The 23,439-nt window shown below is 57.4% G+C and overlaps 1 protein-coding gene across 3 annotated transcripts in view; it reads left to right on the top strand.

The window, feature by feature from the left end:
• PALD1 (phosphatase domain containing paladin 1) overlaps nt 1-23,439 on the top strand; it is a 94,637-nt gene continuing 71,198 nt past the window's right edge. Inside the window, exon 1 of one of the 3 annotated variants that reach the window (XM_045783373.2) lies at nt 1-129. The gene's annotated coding sequence lies outside the window, so the exon portion shown is untranslated. Of the gene's footprint in view, nt 130-17,642; nt 17,934-23,439 lie in introns of those variants that run through there. The other 2 variants (XM_087863055.1, XM_045783371.2) reach the window with 2 other exon arrangements.

Here is a 23,439-nt window from a genome sequence, read left to right as displayed (position 1 = left end):
GCACAGCCTGGGCGCCCCAAGATTGCGGACCCAGCAGGACAGGAGCTGAGCCTGCGCTGCACCCCAAGGCCCCGCCTCCACGGGAAAGCAGGCAGAGCGGCTGGGGGGCGGACTGCGAGGGGACAGGAGGTGAGTGTCTCGGGGCCAAGAGGGCGGGAGCTCCCCCTCCCCAAGCCCTGGCTTGAGCGAGCTGCCCAGTCGCCTCAGTCCTGTCTGCTGCGCCCCTGACTTGCCGCCGCCCCGTGGGCATCTCCCCAGCGCTGAGGGTCGCACCACCGCCAGGGGGTCCTGCACTTGAGCCCTGCCAAAAAGGGGCACTCCGAGGTGAGCCCCCACCTGGGCAGCAGGGTGGTCCAGGGCTCTGGGGGCAGCTGGATATGTCCCCCTCCCACCTGCTCCATCCCCCACACTGGGCCTCTGTCCAATAGCCTGATTCTCCTGCTGCCAGCCGGCCTGGAGGGGTGGCATGGGCCTGCTCTGTAAACCGGGAGTAAAGATAAAGTCATAGTTCAGGGCCATCTGCAGAGGCTCCCGGAGGTGCCAGGCTAGCTCTGGGGTGGGGGTACTACAGGCGGGGTGGGTCACGCACATACCACCACCCCCTTTTTGTCCTCCTCTGTGTTTCCTGCCCCCGGGCTGCTGCGCCTGGGCTCACTGAGAGCAGGGCTGTCCCCACACCCTCCAGCCCCAGGGGAGCCCAGGCTACACTAGCAGCTGCCGCAGTGTGCGGCACCTGCACCCGAGCCAGCCCCGCGGGCAGTGCTGTGCACACTTGCCTCATTTGGTGCTCGCAGCTCTACAGAGAGGGCACTGAGAGGCCCTGTCCCTTGCTTGAGGTCATGGCAACCCAGGTGAAGTTACCCTGAAGCTAATGAAGTGTAAGTTTCAGACCCTTCCAGGCCCCCCACCCTATTTTGTGTTTGTATGTTTGTATTTTCTTTTAACGGCTCCCTCCCCCAACAGCGTGAGTCTCAGGCCCCACAACAAGTGATCTCTCTTGGGTTCCTCCTCTGTCTGCTGTCCTCTGCCACGCTGCCCAGGTGTGTGTGTGTGTGTGCACATGCGTGCAAACCTGGCAGGGAGGGAAGGGCACCCAGACCTGGTCAAGGGGCTTCCATGACCACACTATGATTCTTGGCTTCCCGGTACTCCATACAGCCTGGCACCACCCCCCCATCACCCACCCCCTTTGCTTGCTGTGGAAGGAGCCAGCTTGGGCAGAGCCCTCCTGTGACCTGGGGCCTCTCTGTGGGGCTCAGTTTCCCTCATCGGAAGAAGGGGTGGTCATTACAGGGGTGACTACAGAAACCAGGAGGAAAGGCTATGGAGCAGAAGAAAGGCTCTGGAAAGCTGCTGGATCCTGCAGACCAGCCAGTGTCCTCCATTTGCCTGCATGCCCCTGCTCCCGTCAGCCCACACACCACGGTGCCCCGACGCCCCCTCTTTACAGCTGCCCACCCCAGTTCCCTTCCAGCTGCTGCATCTTCTCCTCACAGCCAAGTTGCTGATGGGTTCTGCCTCCCCACAATCCCTGCCCCCCGGGTCACTCTTCACCCCCAAGAGTGCTGTCCCCATGCACTGTGCCTGGGTTGCGGGACACGCTGCCCAGGTTCTAGCCCTCCTTGACCTCACACCAGCCTTTGGCACAGCTGAAACACTTCCCTACCCTTTGGGTTTTGTGCCACCCAGCTTCCCTTCCACCTCCCTGGTGATTCCTGCTCAGTCCCTGTCCCCAGCCTCCCTCCACCCCACCCCTACTCCGCTCTGATGGCTCGCCTCTCCTCCCACCTCTTGCTTCTCCTGGAGGCTTTAAAGCCCACCTGATACCCGTGGTGCCCTGCCCTTCTCTACCCCAGACCACTCCTCGGAGCCCAGGACCCTGATCCCCCGCCCACCTGCACATCTCGCCTGGGCTCCCTTGGGGCATCCTGAGCCCCTCCCCCCAATCCAAGACTGAGCTCTGCGTTCCTTCCCCACTGTTCCCACTTCACTCAAGCCCCTCCCTCGCCCCAGTTACTCCACCCTGATTCCTTCCACACCCCAGCATCCAATCCGATTCCAGCCCTGTTGGTTCTGCTTCCAAAATTGTCTCCAGAACCCTCTCTGCTGTCTGCTCCTCTCCATCTCCTCTGTCACCACCCTGGTCCCAGCCCCCGTCATCTCTCGCCTCGACAACTGCAGTGGCCTTCTTGCTGGTCTTCCTCCACTGCCCCCCGTAATCCACTCCTCTGGGGGGCTGCTGTCATAGAAGGGACTGCAGCACTTCCCTCATGAAGACCCTTGAGGATCAAATATGAGCTCCTGAAGCCCCCGCCCTGTGGGCCTCGTTGTTCTCTGGCTACACCAGCCTTCTCTCAGTTCCTGGGCTTTGATGAGCTTCTTCCCACCCCAGGGCCTTTGTCCCTGCTGTGCCCTCTGCCCGCAATGCCCTTTCTCCCACTCTGCCTGGCAGACACCTCTTCGGCTTTCAAGTCTTTGCTTAAATATGACCTCCTTAGGGAGGCCTCCCCCCACAACCCTGTCCAAAGATGAACCCCCCCCACTCCTTCCGAACACCCCATATATTTCCTTCAGAGCACTTACTGTCAGCTCTAGTTTCGTCTTTACTCATGGAGCTACTGGTTTATGTCTGCCCTGCCACCAGACTGTAAGCGCCCCCAGGGCTGTTGGCTTTCCCGTCTGTTACTCTGCATGTCTACACTTAGCACGTGCTAAGCACACCGTGGGCACCCCGGAGCTACCTGTTGTGAGGGAGGGGAGGAGAGGCTGGCGGCCGAGGCGGTCCTGTCGCCATCTGGCCAGCAGGTGGCCTCCCAGGACAGAGCTTCACCGGCGCTCCCGTCCAGGACCGCTCACCGGGTCCCAGCGGCTGAAATCTAAAAGGCGGGTATGGGAGCCCGCCTGCCCTCCACACTAAGACCGGTGGCTTCGTGTCACGGTTAGTTTTTAAGAGTTTTTTTTTTTTTTAAGATTTATTTATTTATTTGGGGGGGGCTGAGGGGAGAGAGGCAGAGGGAGAGGGAGAGAGAGAATCTCAAGCAGACTCCCCGCTGAGCGAGGAGCCTGACGCCAGCCCATCTCAACCCTGAGATGGAATCAAGAGCCGAGCGCCCAACTGACTGAGCCACCCAGGCGCCCCCCCACCCCTCCTTTTTTCGCCTCGTGGTTATTTGTGCCAACATCTCCTGCAGAGCTCTAGTGGCAACTTAAGCCAGAGATTGGATCTAACCCATTTTCCCCCTTGGTGACAGTACAGAGCTCCGGAACTAGTGGCTAGTGGGAAACAAGGGGACTCCGTCCTACGGAGAGGCCGTCCTCCTGGTGGTTAATGTGAAGACTTCGGAGCCCAGTTGCCTGGGTTCTCATCCTGGCTCTGTGGCTGACTCCTTGTGAGATCTGGGGCAAGTCAGTTCACCAACCTGTGGCTGCTTTTCTGTAAAAGTGAGACTAGTGCTTGCCTCATAGGGTCACCGTGAGACCGGAATGAGGAAATATGTGGAAAGTATTTAGAGCCATGCCTGGTGTGGAATGATCGCTCAGTGAAGGACAGCTCAATGGAACGATTCCTGACCCCCTGCTGGAACCCCCAACTGCAGGTGTGGGAGGCACTGCCCACCGTGGCCCTGGGCAGCCTCACGCACGCGCACACAGGGAAAAGTACAGCAACGGCACACAGCCCTCCCAGCCACAGCTCAGGCGGGCCGAGGTGCCTCCCTTTCCAGGACGGGGGAACCCAGCAGATGCCCTGTCACCCTCCTGGCACTGTGCCCCCTGCGCTCGGTGCCCCTGGCCTGACAGAACAGGTTGCCATGGCAGCGGGGGATGGGGCCTGCAGGGGGACAGTGGCTGGCCTTGGCCGAGCTCTCTGGCCTTTTAGAAGGGGCTGGCTTCCTGCCAAAGCACAGGCTCTCCTGCTGCCCAGACGTGCAGCTGGCTGGGGCAGCCATGGCCACACCCAGAGCCCACTCCAGTTCCCCCGCCCTGGGAACTGGGAGGCTGAGCCACCGCTCACCCTGGGCGTTGCCCCAGCCCCGGGCACATGCCCCTTTTGCCCATTCCTCACACTCTACTAGAAAGGTCTGGCGGGGGCCTTTCTCCTCTGCTCCCTGGTGAACCCCTCAGGAGTTCGGGTTGTGCCCAGCACAGAGTGGCCTGTCTGGCATGTTTGTGGGATGGCTGAAGACCCAAACAAAGGAATTCCCTCTCACCACCTCGAAGAGAGTAACGTTGCAAGACATAGTCTGACCTGCTCTAGAGATGGCCTGTCCAACCCACAAAGATTTATGAAGTGGCTACTGCTGTATGCCAGCCTTTGCTCTGGGCGGAGTCCAGATGTGAACCCGGATGGACATGTCGCTGCTCTCGTGGACTGACATCCTTGGAGGGGGGACGACTCGAACATCGGACGGTGATGGGTGCCGTGCCGGGGATTATCCAGGGCTCGGCAACAGTGAGGGACTGAGCGGTGGCTTCACGTGGGGTGGCAGGGAAGGCCGCTCCAAGAAGACTACTTTTGAGCAAAGGCCTAATCAGAAGGAAGGAAGGCCAGGAGGAAGAGCATTCTAGGAAGAGGGACCAGCCAGCGCAAAGCCCCTGAGGAGGTCCCGTGCTTGGCCCGTTGGAAGAACTCAAACAAGTTAGGCTGGAACTCAGTGGGTGAAGGGGCTGAGGGAGAGAACACAGTCCCAAGCTGATGCGCTTCCACAGACGTGTGCGTCCCTGTAACCCTTTCCCGGAGCAACAAGTGGAATGTACCCAGTGCCCCAGAAGGTTCCCTCAGCACCCCCCCACCCCAGTCGTTGTTGCCCCTCACCCAGAGGTGACCACTCTCTGACCTCGACCATCACAGGCTAGTGTGGCCGGTCCTAGGACTTCAGTTCGGTGGAGGACGTCTTCTCTTCTGCCACCTTCTCCTCTGCTCCTGGCTCCTCTCACTCACGGAGTCTGTGGGATTCACCCAGGGTATTGTGCGGGTAGTTATTCATTTTAGTTGCTGGGGTACTCCATCATGAGAGGACACCACAAGTTTTCATCTACTCTCCTCTGCGTGGCTATTGGAGCTGTCCCCAGGACTTTCTCAGCTGGGGTTGGCACTGGGGTCTCCTGGCCTTCATTGGCCTGATCGGTGCCCTGTGCTCCAGGGCTGGTACCAGGGAGAAGGGAGGGGAGAGGTGGCTTTGGGAACTTAGGGCCACCACCGTGGGGCTGTGTGGGGTCCTCGCCTCCCACACCCTAGTCTTCCTTCCTCAGAGCTGGACCTTGGGACCTTGAGGAGGCATTTGGTCTGGGTGTGGGGTAGGTGACGATTTTCTCCATTCCGTGGGCTGTCCTTTTAAAAAAGTTGTGGCAAAATACACATAATATAACATGGATCGTTTCAACCACTTTTAAGTGTATGGGACAGTGGCAGCAAGTACATCCGTACCGTGCAACCATCACCACCATCCATCTCCAGAACTTTCTCATTATCCCCCAATGGAACTCTCTACCCATTAAACACTGCCATGCAGAGGCTTTTGGAATAGTGGTTTTCCAAGGGGAGGCGGGAGGTGGCCTTCCCTGAGTAATCTGGGGGGAAGCCGAGAGGAAGTGAGAGAAGCTGGTACAAAGGGGTTTGCGGGGCAGCCAGGGCCCTGAGTGGAACACTCAGCATGCTCACCTCCAAGACCCTGCTGGGGTTTTCCTGACTCCCTGCACTGGGCTCTGGATTTCCTTCCTGCCCTCCCCAACCGCTCCTTCTCTCCCCCTACTGGCAGAGAGGGCATTTTAACCCCTTTGCTGCCTCATGCCTCCAGCAGCTCAGCACTGCACCCCCACAGGCTGGGAGGTGGCTGGTGGCCCCAGAAGGAGATTTGTCTAGAGGTTTCTAAACGTCGAATGTCAGCTAGGTGTGAGGTCAGAGCCGGGAGACCAGCTTCCTGGGGGGTAGGAGGCGTGCTGAGTGGTGAGAGAAAGAAGGGCCTCATTCTCTTCTTGACCCCCTTGGGGAGGAGCCTCCTGGGGGGTCTGGAGGTACAAAAATAGCTAAGGTTTCTTCTGGCTCTGGAGGTTCCCAGCAGCTTTGAAAGCCCTGGGGGTGTTAACAGCTGAAGACCCCCGGGGCTGGGGTATGAGATGGGTATTTCTCAAATATTTGAAAGAAAGAGGTACTTAGTAAAATGTGATCTGGTGGTCCCAGGGTGGGGGGAACAGGACCCGCTGAGGACTGAGGGGAGTGTCTGGGAAGTGGGTGTCAGATTCATGTTTGGAAAAAGAAGAAGGACATCCTGATGCCAGTCGCAGTTCTGCAGGGAACACTCCCTAGGGAGTGAGCTCACCGTCCCTGGGAGGATTACAGTCGGGTGGCAGTTTACTGGCTGGACACAGGGCTCTGGAGTGAGAGAGGGTTGGGGGCCATTGGGTGAGTTCCTCAACCTCTCTGTGCCTCTGTTTCTTCACAAAATAAGGATAGTAATGGGATATACTTTTCAAAAGTCAGGACGGAGGTCGTGGATATGAAGTTTGACACAGTGCGGAGCGCTTAGAAAGCACCCCGTGAAGGACGGGGTATCGTGGGGAGCATTCCTGGGTGAGGTGGGGGCTTCCGTTAAATCCTCACCAGGGATCCTTCTGCCCTGGTGTTCCATGGAGGGGAGCCATGGGGCTCATTCTGACAGAGTTCTGAGGTGTCTGAAGTTGGTCATCGGCCACCAGACAGGCAGCCTGTCCGCCTACTCACCACAGATGGGGTGTGAGGAGAGTGCCTCGTGTTTCTGTGTAAGACAAGAATTATTGATTCCATTTGACAGATGAGGCCAGAGAGGACCCTTGACTTGCCCAGTGTGGACGTGGTGAGGCAGGAGCTGGGCCAGGGGCTTGGGTCTCCAGAAGCCTGGCCAGGGCCCTGAACACCCGACCCATCTGAGCAGGGCGCTTTGGCTTTCCGCGGACCTAGAGGGGTTGCCTGACTGTCTGGCTGGGAACAGGGCTGCGTGAGGGGCACCAGGCAAGGTTTTGAAGGAAGCTTCCTTCAGACCTCAAGTGTGGGGTTCTCTGTCTTTGTCCCAGGAGAAGCCCCTGCCCAGGGCCTCTTGCGGATCTGCTGTCGTGGACAGAGCACAGCAGGGTTTGGCCTCAGGAGAGCCATCGTGAGATGAGTGACATCACCATCTGGGCCTCACTGCTTTGGGAGGTGGGAGTGGCAGCTGCGTCCCAGTTTGGCTGAGAATCACCGATGTGAGACATTCGAGAAAGCCCTTCATAACCCAAAAAGCATTTTCTAGACCTTGGCCCCAAGCTTGGCATATGGTAAGGACTCCGGATGACTTTCTTCCTTGTTTTCTCTGCCCGAATCACGTCTCGCAGTGGCGGCCGCTGCCGTGTGGTGGTTGCTGGGTGGGCCTGGCCAGTTCCCCACGAATTCGTGAGCTGCTAGTATATGCCTTGCCCTGGGCTGGAACACAGACGTGAACGCGGCCCGTTCCCCCGCCCTCGGGAGCCCACCGCCTAGCGCTGGAAGGGACAGGCGAGCCATGACCCATGGGTCACGCCGGGGCTGGTGGCCTGGCAGAGTGCTGCTCTGAACTGCCTTCCAGAGAACTGGCTGTGGGAGGCAGTAAGCTGACTGCCCCCGGTGGCACACCTTCAGGGCCCGCTGCTGCATTCACAAGCAGGCCACCAGCTCCGGGGCTGCTCCCTGACCGTCGCTGAGCCCAGCTGAAACACTAGCTGGACCACACTTGCCAGAAGGAGGACTGCTTTACCGGGCGGTCTTTGCTCCGGCCACCCCTCGGCCTGGCCATGATGCATTCAGGCCTGTGCGGGGTCTTGGGCTCTTCCTTCCCACCTTCCGTCCTGCACCCCCCCCTTCACAGGTATCAGGCCTGCAGGACACTCTGAATGCTCTCCCTCCTACTCCTGCCTCTCCACCCAGTCTTCCACAAGCATGGCCCCCGTAAGCCTCTTGCATGGCTAACTGCCTCGTGGTCTGCTTTCTAGTGGGTCATTACTGACGTCTGGTATAAAGTGGCACCCTCGCTTTGGATGGCAGGCCAGAGGGGGTCTCAGATGTCTCAGTCAGATTGCTGGAGCGCCGGGGCTGCCAGGTGTGGTGGGTAGAGAAAGGTGAGTTTTGAAGTCAGGCTGCTTGGTGTGAATCCCAGCTCTGCCCCCTTCCAGCTGTGTGCCCTGGGCAGCCTAGTTCACCTCCCCGAGCCTCAGTTTCCTCGTCTGCTAAAGGAGATGACTCCTGCCTCATGGGATGCAGGCAAGCCTTCAGTGAGTGCGTGTACACGGACTGTGACACAGAGGGAAGACTCAGTGTCTGTCCTTCTCTGTAGGAGGGACGACTGTGCAGAGGAGGGAGCAAGATGCCATTTCTGACTCTGCTGCGTCTAGCTCCAGAAAGCACCCTGGATTTGGGGGGGCTGCATGTGCTCCTCTGAGCCTTGGCCAGCACACTCTTTTTTTTTCCCCCCCAAGATTTTATTTATTTATTTAAGCGAGAGTAAGAAAGAATGAGCAAGAACATGAGCAGGTGTGGAGGGAGGACTCCCTGCTGAGCAGGGAGCCCCATGTGGGACTCGATCCCAGAACCCTGGGATCATGACCTGAACCGAAGGCAGACGCTTCACCGACCGAGCCACCCAGGCGCCCTGACCGGCATACTCTTAAAAGAGGAGTTGGCACCACCCGGCGCCCTATCAGCTGCAGGTGGGAATGTTGCATCGGTGCTGAGGGGTGGGGGAGGCCAGAATCCTAGCACAAGGGCAGGCGGCGGAGAGTTGGAATGGCCCATTGCCGCTGGAAGAGCGCCTCAGAGTTACCGGCCCAGTGGTTCCCAAACACCAGACAGGACTACAGCCTTAGAACCAGCCGGGGGCTTTCCCAGGCTCCGGGCCTGGAGACCCTAGCTTAGGACTGGAGTGGAGCCTAGGGGTCTGAGGTTGAACCGGTCTCTCTGGCGATTCAAATGCGCATACGGGCAGGCCGGGGGAACAGCTGACCAGTCCTGGCCCGAGCTTTACCCCTGACTGCCAGGACAGTGAATGCCTGTCTCAGATGGCCTGCGGGGGGTGCCTGGACGGGCCTTCCAGGCCAGCCGAGCTTCGGCGGCCTCCGGTGTCCGACAATATGCGTGGTGTGCCATTATGCTTCTGAGTTTGTTTTGGAGAGGAACAGGCTCTCATGAGCTGGCCTGTTTCCCTGTGGCTTTGAGCTGCCCAGGCCCACTGCTGGGCATCTCCAAGACAGCAAAGGGAGAGGGGGGTGGTGTCTGTCCTTTCTGAGAGGCCTAGTTCTAGGCCATCAGGGACAAAGGAGGAGACTGGGTCAGGTAGTGAGTTCCTGGTCTCTGGGAACAGTCAAGGGGAGGCAGGGACCACTACCTTTGGGGATTTCATACAGGGGATCATTCCCTGTCTGGCAGGGTACACTGACTGGCCCCTCAGCCTTTGTTCCTTTAAACTGCTCTTACTGCATCCTTTGTATGCTGATGCGGGCGGGGGTGAAATACTCCAGCAAAAGAGAAAAAAGAGACAACAGGAGATGAAGCAGGGACGGCAAAATCGTGACAGCTGTCCTATCCGGATGATGGGTACAGAGAGAGTGTACTAACTAGTCTCTGTTTTTGTGTATGTATAAAAGGTTCAGATTAAAAACTACAAAAGACTTAGTTATCAGAACGTGTCTAGATGCACAGGGTAAAAAAGTCTCCTGTACAGAAGGGTAGTGAGTGGAAGGCAAGTTGGTTGCCCTTCGTTGGGCCCCATTTCCCCTGCGAGCGCTGAGTCCCCTTCCCAGTGTCCCCTTCCTCAGCCTGCAGACACTGAGTGTGTGTATACAAATCTATGAGCTCACTTTTTAAAAAAATTATTTAAAAATAGATAACATATCCGTGTGGAACAAAATTCAAATGCACGGGAAGGTGTGCGGCAAAAAGCCTCCCTTCTGTCTGAGGCCCCAGCCACCCAATTTCCTGGAGACCACTGAAGTTACGGGTTTCTTACCTGTCCTTCAGAGACAGTGCGTGTGTGTTTATATATTCATATCCATTTTGCAGCTCCTAGAGTGTTAGAATATTAGAGATTCTGTCCTAAAATTTCTTCCCCTGGGTTCCCCCCCACTGCCTCCCCTCCATCCTTCTTCACTCAGCTGCAGAGTTGAGTAAATGGTTTTCCTGAATCCACAGCACCTTCTCATCTTTGACATATGCGAGGCTTTTCTCTTGGGTCGTTCTCTTTGTTTTATTTTCCCTTCATCTCATTCCTTTTTCTCGTAAGCGCCCATGGGCGTGTGTTTGAGAAATGTTTCACATGATGTACGTATCCTCACTTAAAAGGACTCTGGTGTTTTTCTGTGTATAAGCGTTGTTACTTTCCATCCATGGTATTACGTGGCCAGTCGAGCTCTGTTTCTTAGCTTATCCCAGATTACTGCATTTTCACCCTCGCTCCCCATTTCTGTGTGTATATCTGGATTGTTGGGTGTAACTCGCATAGGATTCCGTGGTTGGAATGCATGCAACTTACCCATTCCTCCGGAGATGGGCCCTGAGGCTGACCCCATGCCCGCACTGTCATGGACAACCCTGCCTTGACCGGCCATGTCCATGTCCACGTGTGGACCTCGCTCCCAGCTCCAGAGATCCTCTCCCATCAGCCCACATACGTCTGCCTCGTGTTTTAAGACATCGGCATGGTATTTCCTGTTTCTGGATGGGCAGAGTTTAGCTAGCCATCAACTCTCTGTCCGCAGACGTTTGGCTTGTTTGCAGTCGTTCACCACGGCGAAGCGTGAACACCCTCGTCCAGTTGTCAGTTTGTGCACGTGTACGGATGTGGGCGGAGCTCGGAGGTGGAGCCCCTGAAGTGGAGACTGTACGTTCGTCATTTGCATAGATGTTGTTGGAGAGTGTGACAGTGCCCCTTTCCTGTAGCCCCACCCCCACCCCGAAGCTGTCTTCTAGCACTAAGGTTCTTCGAGGCTCAGAGAGGGTGAGTGACCGGGCTGGGATGACACAGCTAGTGAGTGTTGTCACTGAGACTAGAGCCCAGGAGGCTGAGCCTGGGCTAGTGATCTTTCCCAGGCATCTGGCTGGTTCTTGTGTGTCTCGAGCTGCTTGGAGCCTGGAACCTTCCCTGTAAGTCTAGAAGCCTTGGTCTCTCCTCGAATGGGTCTGGTAAGCAAGCACTGCCCACAGGTCCAGTGAGGGGTCAGCCTGGGAGCTTGCCACACAAAGGTCCTGGGAAGACACCGTGTCAGGCCTCTGTAGCTCCCCTCACCCCTACCCCGCCCCCACCTCCCCTACAGCATCTTCATAAACGGCTCTGTCAGAGCAATGCATCCTTGGGAGCCCTAGCGGTGTTGCTTGGAGACAACTGGGCAACAGATCTGGGTTATTTAAAGGAGAGAGCGGGAGGGAGGGAAGGGGTGACAGCCTGTTTATTCAGGAGTGGATGATCTCTCTGCCGCAGGGTTTGGCAGACCCCCTCTCAAGCTCCCCCCACCTCCTGCCTCATTATTCCCAGTGTCCGGGGCCTGGGATTCTGCAGTGAGACCCAGCAGAAGGCCACTGGGAGCTCCCTTCTGATAGCAGTGGGGGCGGGGGAGTCGCTGAATGTTCTAGGGAGGCACCATGCAGGCGCTGGCTAGGGAAGGCAGAGGAGGGAGGACGGGAGGGCGGAGGAGCAAGGCCTCGGAGGGGCTCTTCTGGCGATGATAGGGGCCACAACTGCTACTATGAATTGAGCCTCCTCTCTGACAACTCATTTTTAGAGCTTTAAAAACACTGTCGAAGTAGATGCGACTCTTCCCATTTTATAGATATGGAAACAGAGGCTCAGAGGGGCGCAGGGACTTGCCTGGGGTCACACAGCTAACAAGTGGCAGAAACTGAATGAAAACTCAGGCCTGTCTGATGCCGAAGCTGGAACGAATTACTGTACGTGGCTAGAGTTGGCAGGGCCCTTGCAGGGCACCCACTGCATCCTGAGCTGACCTGGAAGGTCATGCTGAGTGTCCCCATCCCTGCTCCCCCAGCACCCGGGTCCCACTGCCCCCCTGCAGGAAACACCACACTGGGAAATGGTGTTTCCCTGGCTGCATCTCCCACAGGTCTGGGGGCACCTAGGGCGGGATGGGGTCTTGCTTATCTCTGTGCCCTGCGCCCAGGGTCAGGCGCATTGTAGGTACATAGAGAACATTGTCATAGGGAGCTCAGATGCCCAAGACAGGGTCCTCACTGTCACCCTGACGGCCCTGCAGAGCCCGAAGGACAGTGTCCTCCCCCGGAGCCTTCTCTGCCGCAGCTGGACAGACCTGGGCCCTTCAGCATTTCCCTGGGGCTGCGTTTCAGATCTGCACCCTCTTGCTGTCTTGCTGGGATCCAGCACCTTGGTTACTGGGCAGGCGTGGTCCGATCAGCTGGGAGCCCTTCAAAGCACAGGTAGAGTGGTGAAGGCCTCTGGGAGTGTGAGCATGGGGTATCTGGCCCTGTGTGGTCTGGGATGGCCCACTAGAAGGACGTTAACTCTTCAGTGCCCTAGCTTATAGACAGAGGACAGCTCAAACTGAGAGAGGCTGAATTCTGTTGAGTAGGGTGGGGGTAGGGAGGTGGGGGCCGAATGGGGAGGGACAAGCCAGGCGGGCGGTGCAGAGGGACAAGTCAACACATGCGTGGTCCTGGGCTTGTGCTGTAGTTGGCATTGTCCCCTCATCTTCCTCTGGACCCCACTGCAATGCTTCGTGCAGCTTATCACGACCTACCTTCAAACCCGGCCTCAGTAATTCCTCACAGTAACCACCGGCTCAGCTAAGTGTCATTGTTGTCCTTTTATAGATGGGCCACCAGAGGCTCAGAGGCCTCCATCATTTCTAAAGTAGCCCTGCAGTACCCTCTTCTAGACCCTTCTCTTGTGCTATTTTCTTCATAGCACGAGTCCCTCCAAAATGATCTTCCTTCTGTTTTTGTTTACATGTTTATCGTATCCCTCACCCCCACCTGACAAAAATGTCAGCCTCATGAAGGCAGGACTTTGTCTGCCTCATTCACGGCTCAGGGCCTACGACAGGGCTTGGTGTAGAGAAGGAGCTCTCTAAATGTTTGTTGACTGACTGACCGACTGACCAACTGACTGAATGAATGAAATATTTGTTGAATATTTCTCTCTTCTTCTGATGAAGCATTCTCTCTGTCCTTCTTGAGGAATGTTCTGGAGACAGAATGACCCTCCTCTCATATGTCCTGGGCAGTCTTCAGTCAGGCACTGAGTGGTACTGGGGGAAGGGAGGGGAGGTCCCCCTGCCCTTGGGGACAGCATTATCACACTGTAGATCACAGGTAAAATCAGTTTTGTGTACTGCAATCTGCAGAAACAAAAATAAACAGGACGGGATAGACTGGAAAGTATCAGGATGCATCACACACAGAAGGCTCGGCATTTTGAAACATGTTGTTGTGACACACACACGTTTTCATATCTCCGTGTAGCTGGTGGTCCCAACGTAAAATGTATTTCTTACTTTGAGTCTTGGTCACAAAAGTTGGAACCCGGTGTGTGAATCTCAGTCATGGGAGATGTCATCCTTGAACCTAGACCCGAGAGAGTACAGCCAATAAAATTAATGATCCTGCTGATAACTATGGTGCCAATTATTATTTTTTTAAAAGATTTTATTTATTAATTTGACATAGAGAGACAGCCAGCGAGAGAGGGAACACAAGCAGGGGGAGTGGGAGAGGAAGAAGCAGGCTCCCAGCGGAGAAGCCCGATGTGGGGCTCGATCCCAGAACGCCGGGACCACGCCCTGCGCCAAAGGCAGACGCTTAACAACTGAGCCACACAGGCGCCCCTATGATGCCAATTATTGAGCATGCTTCCTGTGCCAAGTAGGAGTGCTCAGGCCCAGGGCCCTGTGCAGAGGTGAGGGGGAAAGAGTCCAGGGCAGACAGAGATCCTGTCAGCAGGGAAGACTGCCTGGAGGAGGTGGAATGTGAACTCAGCCTTGAAGAACCCCTCTGCCCTGGCAGGTTCAGGGCTGGGTCAGAGTACAAGCTCAGGTGGTAGCAAGAGGTGCCATCAGTGAGCTCTGGCTGAGTGCCAGGCCCCCCTTCATTCCTCCAGACACTCCTGGGAGGCGGGAACCACTCGCACCAATTTACACATGAGGAAAATGAGACTCGAAAAATGTGGGGACTTTTAGGGTAGGGAACATTACAGAGGCTAGATCCAGGGCAAGTCTGTCCTGCTCAAAGCCCGTTGTGTGTAAGGCCTGGGCCGTACATGGAAGGGGTTCTGAATCGAAGAGGGGTACTGGGTCCTGGAGATGGGTCAGTGGGCCTGGAAGGCCTGACAGGCGCAGCAGGATCCCAGGCAGCTAGGGCAGGTGGAAATCGGTCTATGCTGGGACCCAGACAGCAGGTGTGTGGTGACCTGAGGCTCAGAGGACACCTGGCTCTGGGGGGAAGACCGCAGGCTCCAAGTCACCCACCCAGCCTGGAGGGTCCACGTAGGTCCCAGGTCACAACCAAAGCAGAGCCCTGGGGAACAAGGCTAGGTTGGCTCCCTGCCCTGGCTCTGTCCTTGCTTCGGGCCTAGCCTCCTGCGGCCTGTGGTGGGCTTGGCGGGGAGCGAGGAGCAGACAAGAGCAGGAGGGCCTGTTTCTCTTCTTTCATCAAGTCTCATCTTTGCTGGTTTGAACTCAGCTCCTCTGCCTTCTGGCAAGTCATTTGTGCCTGTCAGGAAATAATTCTTGGCTTGAGCATTCCTGTGAGGGAACTGGGGTTCCCACAGCGTATGTTTCTGTGCAGGGACTGGACGTGGGAGTTCTCTTCTAAGGGCACCAGCACCTCGCTTGCTTGGGCAGAGGGGGTTGTGGAGGCCACAGACAGTTCTAGAAGTGTGAGTAGTGGGGTTATTGGCTATTCTTTGTAGCTTTGGGCTGCGGTAGTGTGTCTGCTACACATATTCCCATATACACATGTGCTCACTTGTATGTCCACACTCGCACCCATTGGACACTTGTGCACACATGCATACCTTTATTCACATCTCTAAACATGTGCTCACACATGAGCAACATAAGCACATATGTATGCACACACACGTGCACGCATTTGTACAGGGCCACCCACGGGGCCCTGGCACTCTTTAGATGACGAGGTGACGTCCTGGGTGCTTATGCGTGTTGAATGTGGGGTGGTCATAGCACTGCTGGGGGTGCTGGCAGAGTGGGCTTAGGTCCTGAGCCCTCTAGTTTTTGAGGTCCTGTTCTGGAACCATTGATCCTTTTCCAGGGACTTTTGGGCTTCTGCTCTGAGCTTCCAGATCTCTCAGGAAGCTTCTGGGGCAGTTTGGGCTGAAAGAGTTGGCACACAGGATTCTTCCTTCCTGCTTTGGGCTGGGGAAAGAGCAGAGTGCGTTTTTTTCGTCGTACTTAGGGCTGCTCTGTGTCCCTTCCTTCTTCTCTCCCTCAGTAGTCAACCCTCTCTCCCTCCCAGGCCCAGGGTGGGCACATCTGGTCCTGAGCCTTTTTTGTGGTTGGGGGACCCCCAGCCCCGACCAGCAGGGACTTGGCAGAACCTCAGGGGCTGGGGGTGGGCTGATGAGGCTGGGCACTGTGGCTTGGATGGAGTCTCTGGCGTGACCCTGAAACACGGTCAGACCTCCAGCCCTTTACTTCTGGGGTCTACCAGCTGAGCCTTGGGGCTGTGATTGCTGGCTCTCCTGGGGACACCTCTGCCCTGGGCTTTTTTGCTTGATTCAACAAGAACACCTACAAATGAAGGAGTCTGGCACTGCACTGGGGGCCAAAAGACAGGTCAGAGTCAGAATTCTGTCTTCCAGGAGCTCAGTCTAGAGAAATGGACACAGACACAGCCCCCCGCATCTGCTGGACAGTGAGGGAGGGGGAGCAGCAGGTATGCAGATGTGTGTGTTTGTGTGCATGTCCACGAATGTGTGCGTGCATGTTTTCGTGTGCGTTCGTGCTAGTGCGGGGTGCGCACCCTTAATTTAGCACTGGCCTCAAGGGCGGCCGTACCCAGGAATGCAGCACACTCAGGACCGCAGGCAGGGGCATCAGTGGGGATCTGGCAGGGGGTGGGGTGAGTTACGGGGTTGTGGCAAGAGGAGGAAGGAAGGGAATGACGCCCAAGAATGGAGCCTACCACGCCAGCGCGCTAGCCCCAGGCATTAGGCACCCCAGCTCTCTGGCTTCTCTGCACCTCCTTGACGGTGGACAGGCCAGCTTATGGACGAGGAACTTGGAGATCAGAGAGCTTATGTTATGTTTCCCACACCACACAGCCAGTTTACTGTGGGCCAACCTGAGCCTAGCTTTGCCGGACTCTGAAGGCGGTCAGGAGTGCTTCCCCGGGCTGCTCCTGGACTTCCTCCGCCGTTCTGGCTCATCTTGGGTGGGGCGGAGGAAGGCCTGGAGCGGACGGCAAGTCTTCCCTGGGTCTCGGTTTCCTCATCCACTAAAACAGTACTTATTTCATAAAATCATCCAGGGGAATGAAGCATTTGAAACCTAGGTGCTGGAGACCTGATACGATAACCACCAACAGCGACCATTCCTTTTGTCCTCATTTATTCCCAGGGCTGATGGAGGGGCTGCGTGCCCCTCTGCCAGCCCAGCGCCCTCTGGCCGGACTTTGGAAAGGGGTGAGGCCAGCGCTGCCTTGGTCCTGGGGAGCCACGGCTCCCCCAACTCCCGCTCCAGCCCTGAGTGGGGGCGAGACAGGTAGTGGCAGGTGAGGAAGAAGGATTTCCCGAGTGTGGAGAGAGGGAGGAAGTGACTCACTAACCACAACAAAGCCAGTCTCTTCGAGAGGAAGCGGCGGCGAGAGAGTGAACGCACGTGGGTGCGGGCGGGGGCGTGCGAGCCGGGGGCCTGCGTGGGCTCTGGGGCGTCGGGAGCCGGAGCCGGGCCCCTAAGGGGCGGGGATCGCGCGCGTCGCCGCCGGCACTCAGGGGATGGGGGCGGAGGGTCCCCTCCCCTTCCGAAGTTTCTGCAACCCTGTTCCCTTTAAGCCTCAGGGCTGAGGGGCGTCCAGGGCTTGGGAGCAGCCCACGACGGAGCAGTCTGCTCTATGCCCGTCGACACTGGAGTGGCTGAGGCCCAGACGGGGCAGGCAATCGCCTAGCTCAGGCTGCACAGCGCCGTGAGACCTTTATTCAGGCTCCCCGATGCTCATCTGGGTCCCGTCGAGGCACGGCCGGGCTTTAAAAAGCAGAGAGGGGAGAGGGAAGCCCCGGGCCGCCGACCTCCCGGGGAGCTGGAGTCTGGGAGGGGGTGTGGCGTCGAGAGCATTTGCTTCTTTCTCCAGCCAGGGAGGCTGGATGGAGGGCTTGGGCATCTTCCAGAAGGAGCCGAACTAATGACAAGGGAAGAGGAACTGGCTTCTCAGGCAGTCTCCCCCGCCCCAAACTTTTCCTTCCAGCGGAGGGTGGGCGGGCAGAGGGAGGAAGCGGGGCCGGAGAAGGTGGGGCCAGCCGTTCCCTCTCCGCCCCGGAGCCGCGCCTCTGGGATGCCAATCCGGACGCGGCTTGGGTGAGTGTGTCTTTAAATCCGAGCCCCCCGCCCCCTCGCCGGCTGGGGCGGGGGCTCAGGCTGGCAGGGGGCGGGCGCGGTGATTGGCGGCCGGGCCGGGTCCGCCTCTCGGCGTGGGGGGCGCGGGGCGCCGGGAGCTGAGCTGCGCGCAGGGCTTGGGGCGCGCATCTTCCACCACCGGCGAGCGCGGGCTGAGGTTCTCCCGGCCTCGCCTCGTTGCGACCGGCCTCCCCGGCTCCGGAGCCGCCTCTGCCCACGGATGGGCTGGGGAAGTTGGGAGGAGCGAGCCGGAGCCCGCGCGGGGCGCGCCCAGCTGCTGCCTGACTTGGCGCCCGCAGTCCGGGCGCAGCGCGCCAGCCGCAGGAGCGCGGATGCCCCCCGGAGCCGCGGGCTGGCAGGTATCGATGCGTCCGGACCCGGGGCTGGCGATGGGAGGGCAGATCTGGAGTCCTCTGGGCATCTCTTTGCCTGGGGCTGCTCAGCCCACCCACTCCCCATCCCTGGCTGTGCACGCCTCCTGGGCTCCGGGAGAAGAGAGGTTCTGGGCTCCCATCCAAACCCGCACGGTATTGGTGCCTGGGAGGGAAGCGGGACCTCAATAAAGAGTGGGCGGTTATTGAGTCGTTTGCCTGGTGCTGGGCTATCTCCTCCCCCAAGGTTTCCCTCGCGCTGGGGTAAACGTGGGCTGGCGGCACCTCCACTCTTGGGGCTAGGCCTGGGGCACGGCCCCTGAGCCAGGCTCACTGCGCAGTTGGGAGGAGGGAAGCCCTCTCATGATCCACACTTGGGGTCCCTGGGCTCATCTTTAAGGGGCTTGAGGCCCATGGAACTCGTTACAGTTATGAGGTCCCAGGGGGCTCAGACTTTGATTCTGAGCCCCTCCGGCCCTCTCCCTCTGCAGACCTGGGTCTCCCCAGAGAATCCCTTTTCATCTTCAGAGGTTTTTCCTGAAGAGTCACTGACTTGTCAAAAAGCAGCGTGGGGTGTGGGAGACCTGCCACACCTGCCTCCAAAGTGCCCAGGATGGTTGGAACCTGTTCTTATCTCTTGGGGAGTCAGAGGTGGAAGAAAGCATCATGGCTTCAGGAAGCTTCTGGGATTCTTTACTCTCCCAGCCAAAGGTCTAGTTACCCCAACTCCCTGGCTTCGTGCAGAGCAGTCGGGCCCCCCACTGACTGAGCACCTCTTAAATGCCAGGCCCTGGGCTCTGCTGGGGAGGATGGGAGTGTGGGAGGACCAGGAGGGTGCTGTCCTCAGGTGGCTCAGCCCTATGGGGAATGCAAGACAAACATACAAAAAGTTTGCTGATACAGGCTTTCCATACCAGTCCCGGACTAATAATAGTGGAAATGCCAAGAGGCTCCACGTGATTAATTGCTAAATGAGTGATGTAGGCTGCCATCATTGGGGGGGCCTGGAATCCCGTTCTCAGGCAATCATGTGTATGTTTATTTTTTTTATTTTTTTTAAGATTTTAATTTTTTAAAATTTATTTGAAGAGATAGAGACAGCCCGTGAGAGAGGGAACACAAGCAGGGGGAGCGGGAGAGGAAGAAGCAGGCTCTCAGTGGAGGAGGCTGATGTGGGGCTCGATCCCATAACGCCGGGATCACACCCTGAGCCGAAGGCAGACGCTTAACGACTGCGCCACCCAGGCATATGTGTATGTTTAAATCTATTTAAAATGTTCCAGCACCATACCCCTCCCGTCCCTGTTACCCTGCTCCTAGTGAGGACCTGTCCACCTCCGTGGACAGGGAGCGGCAGGAGGGTTCAGGAGATTCTCATGCTTGTATGCGCCCCCAGCCCCACTCTCAGGTTTTTTTCCTGCTGGTAGATTTCTCAAGGACCCCATTTGGTTTTTGGAGTCAGGCCAAGCACGGGACTCCCCCCGCTTCCCTGGGGTCTCTGAGGTTTGAGGTCTAGGTCCAACCTTATAGGAGGTTCAGAGGCCAGCAGGGAGGAAGTCCTCACTTCATTTCTGAAGAGCCTCTATTTCTGGGGATGAGGTTGGAAGGCTGGAGGCCTGAACCAGGGTTTCCTGTGAACACAGACAGGCTGTCTGCCTTTGCTGGCCATCAGGTATTGAAGTTGGGGTGATGAAGGTGGTGGTGGGGAGGACAGGGCTGGCTTGATGCGGGTGGTCCCAGGGCAGCACTGACCTCACTCTGAGGTTCAGCTCTGCCCCCTCCCCCATCATCCCTGGCAGGTTTCTGCTTTTCTGGAACACTTTGTGGAGGTGGCGTTGTGCTCCTGGCCTTGGGCACTGTTCTGGGAGAGGGTGTTGCTGAGCTCACCCCATGGCCCGTGCCTGGCAGTGTGAGCACCTGTGTGAATATGCCCACCCGCCTCCAAGCAGTCGGCACACACAGGGCCACCCGGGCTCGGGTGGGGGATACTGGCGCGCACTGAGATGTGTGTGCTTGGGTCTAGCTGTGTGGGCAGACACACAGGGGAACCGGATGTCCATGTGAATGAAGACGGACACAGGAAGGCGCAATCAACCCAGGGGTACAGATGTGTGCAGGGGCAGACAGTGTGGACACCTAAACGTGTACCACACATGGGCCACAAACAGTATACAAGCAGATTACACTTTCCCGGGGACTCGAGCCTCCCCTCCCAAGAGGCAGATGTGTAATGGGCAGGCATGTGGGTGACCATCACAGACACGAGGCACAGAGTCACAAGGAAGTGGCTCGAGTACCTGGCTGACACAGAGCTGGCTGTGGGCTCCTGGGGGAAATGGACACATAGACCTGCGGAGTCACCTGACAGGAAGGCCAGGACATGGACAGAGGTGGGTTCCAAGATGTCGTCTGAGGTGTGCACTGCTCAATTATCCCTGTGACTCTGTGTGGCAGCAGGAAGTTTCCCGTATAGGGTGGTGGTGGTGCAGGTGATCTGTGGTGTGGCTTTGTTTCTATTCCCCCACTGAGGTTCGAAGGCCCCAAAGGGCTTGTTATTCTCTGTTTTACTCCGAGAGTCATTTGACCTCCCCACTCCCTAAATTAAAGGGCTGGGTGCATGCGCTAAGCACCAGCAGGGGCTCCTTGAACCTTTAAGTCTCATCTTCCTTGGGTTTCCAGAAGTTTCCTAAAGTGAGGCTGTGTGGCCTGGGTAGGGCAGGAACCTGGCTGGGGACTCTCCTTTTGAGCCCAAGCCTGAGGGTCTCTGGGGGAGAAGGGACCATTCTTTGTGTGTGTGTGTGTGTCTGTGTGTGTGTGTGTGTGTTAAGCTTATTTATTTTTTTTAGTAATCTCTGCATCCAACTTGGGGCTCAAACTCATGACCCTGAGATCAAGAGTCATAGGCTGTACCGACTGAGCCAGCCAGGTGCCCCAGGAAGGAACCATTCTTAGGGAAGAGAAAAGGCAGACATGCGGGGTGTGGTGGGGGTCTTTGATGAGACTATTGCCCTCAGGTGTGGACTGCCCCTCCCCTAAACCCTGGGCTTGGACAGGGAAGGGGGCCCCCACCTTCTGGCTGTTGTCACTTCTGCCCAACCTGGAGATTGGGAGGCAGCCCGGAGTCTAGACACAGCTTGACACTAACTCATTGCACGACCCTGGACAAGTTACTTCATGTCTGAATTAATTTACGTTTAGCATAAAACTCCTCATCTTTAAAATGGGACTAGTAACCCCTCACCCTTGAGGGTGTTTTAAGGGTTAAATGGGAGAAAATCAGTAGAAGGCATATGGCCCCAGGGTCTGGCACAGACCAAATACCGTCAGTGGAGCTTTGATTAGCTTTGATTACGAGCCTTCCCCTGTGGCCAGGAACCCCCAGAGCTGTGTGAGCAGACTGGTGCCTGGCCTTGGGCAGGCTGGGCAGGCAGGCACCTCTCACTGGAAAGCCGGAGGGCTTTGCCCTCACCCCTTGCCCACCAGCCACCCCTTAGTCCTGTGGGACCTTCACATGCAAAGTCAGGAAATGGCAGGCAGGGCGTATGGAGGCTTGGGGCTGCTGCCTGCCAGGCCTCTGGGAGGGGAGCCAGTGGTTTACTAAGAATAGCCCCAAATCATGGCTCTGCCTCCCAGCGGGCAGCTGTGTGCCTCCCCGGTACGGGCCAAGGTGCTTGCCGGCCCTTTTACGCTTCCTACAGCTGGTACTCAGCACAGGAGTGGGCCTGGGAGCAGCCGCCAAGGTCTGGGAAGAGGCTCTGCTGCTCTTCTTGGGTCTTTGGCTGGGACCTGGGGAAAGAGAAAGCCTGGGAAGCACTGGTCTTTCAAATCTCTGAGTTCCTCTTCCACTCAGAGCTTGTCAGCTGCTCCCTGAGCGTCTTCCTACCCACCGGTGGATCTGTAGTGCCTCAGAACTCTGGTTCTGGAACCATTACCACTAGGGTCTGAATTTCGGGTCCTACTCTCATTAGCTGTGTGCCCCTGGGCAGCTCACTTACCCTCTCTGTGCCTGATTCCTTGTGTAGCAGGGTTGATGATGATAACTCCCTTAGAGGGATGTCGCAACGATGACAGACGGTGGTGCATGGAGAGCCCTTGGGGTCGCATGCGGCTCCTAGTAAGGGTAGTAAGGGCTCAGTAACCCGCAGGAGCTGCCGTGATTACCATGATTACTACTTACTCCGCAGAGGGAGAGAGGTGTGAGGCCAGGCTGCTTGCACGGTGGCTCGTGGTAGGAAGACACCAGCACGCATGCGTCTCGATTGGGGTTCCTGGCCCTGGGTTCAGTATGAGGTGCAGGGGACCAAAGGTGAGTGAGACTGTGTCCCTGCTGGGTGACAGAGGCACATACGTACAGTATACCATACCCGCCTGGCACCTTCCCAAGGTCTGTGCTAGCTGTGGTGGGAGCTGGAGGGAGGGAGTGGCCTGCCTGGGGGTGGGGCGATATAGCAGGTGGGCTTTGAAGGATGGGTAAGAGCTTGCACTGGTGTGGGAAGGCTTTCCAAGCAGAAAGCGCAGCCCGTGCAGAGGGGTGACAGGTGGGTATGTCTAGGAACGTGAACAACTCTATGCACCTGGGGAGGGGACCCACACTTAGCATCTTGCCCTGTCAAGAAAGCCCTTGTATGCTGGGACCTTCTGTCCCTCCCACTCTGGCCTCGGAGGCGGCCCTGGTTTCCCTGTTAGGACGCAAGCTGGAGGCCCACCAGAATTCTGCGCCTCTCACTTCCCTTTTCGGAGTCACATTTGCTGTCCCCTCATTCTCCAGAGACCCTCCTACCTCTTAGCAATGCCTGCCAGCCCTCCCTGGGGGCCCTTGTTTTTGAGCTGGGGCTCCAGACTGCTCCTGCCCCAGGAACATGCCTATTTTTGCTCTTAGTTAAGATACCCATGGGTTAATAGGTCCCCCATCTTGGGAATGAACTGAAGCCTTGGAAAACTCCTTAGCTTTTCCTAAGGAGTGAATGTCTAATGGTGGAATTCTGGGACCTTGGGAAGTGTTTCCTATATTTCCTATAACTGACATGTGGAGTGGCTTGAGCTCTGAGGGGTGCCCGTTCTTGGCTGGGGTACTCTGATGAGAGAGACACAGGGCATCTGGGGTTACCTACATGCCCCAGGCAGGCAGCAGGGAGCCTCTGGGAACTGGGTGTGTCATGCTGACCCTGTGGGCTCCCAGGGAGCTAGGGCTTTTGGAAATTCCAGGAGGGAGGGTGTGGTGCTGGGAGCGCTGTGGGTCCACTGCTCGGCCTCCCGCCCTTGCCCATGAGGAACGGCCCCACTGCCAAGAGACTGGGTTGGCCCCACGCAGGAGGAGAGAGGTGGGTGCCCTCAGATGACCTGGGCCTTGCCAGCCTCTGCTGCCTGCGGAGCCCCAGGGCCGGCCTGCTGTGTGGCCTCTGTCCAGGCCTTCCCCAGAGTGCAGGACAGGGACCTTGGCTGGTTTGAAGATTGTTGGGTGTTTAGAAAGCACAGAGGGGAGTTTCCCTCTTCT

Source organism: Ursus americanus, chromosome 6 (genome assembly GCF_024610735.1).
Source record: "Ursus americanus isolate L20-20 chromosome 6, mUrsAme1.1.p, whole genome shotgun sequence".
Classification (NCBI taxonomy): Eukaryota; Metazoa; Chordata; class Mammalia; order Carnivora; family Ursidae; genus Ursus; species Ursus americanus.
Note: the sequence above shows the minus strand (reverse complement) of the source record. Positions and strands in the feature narration are given on the sequence as shown.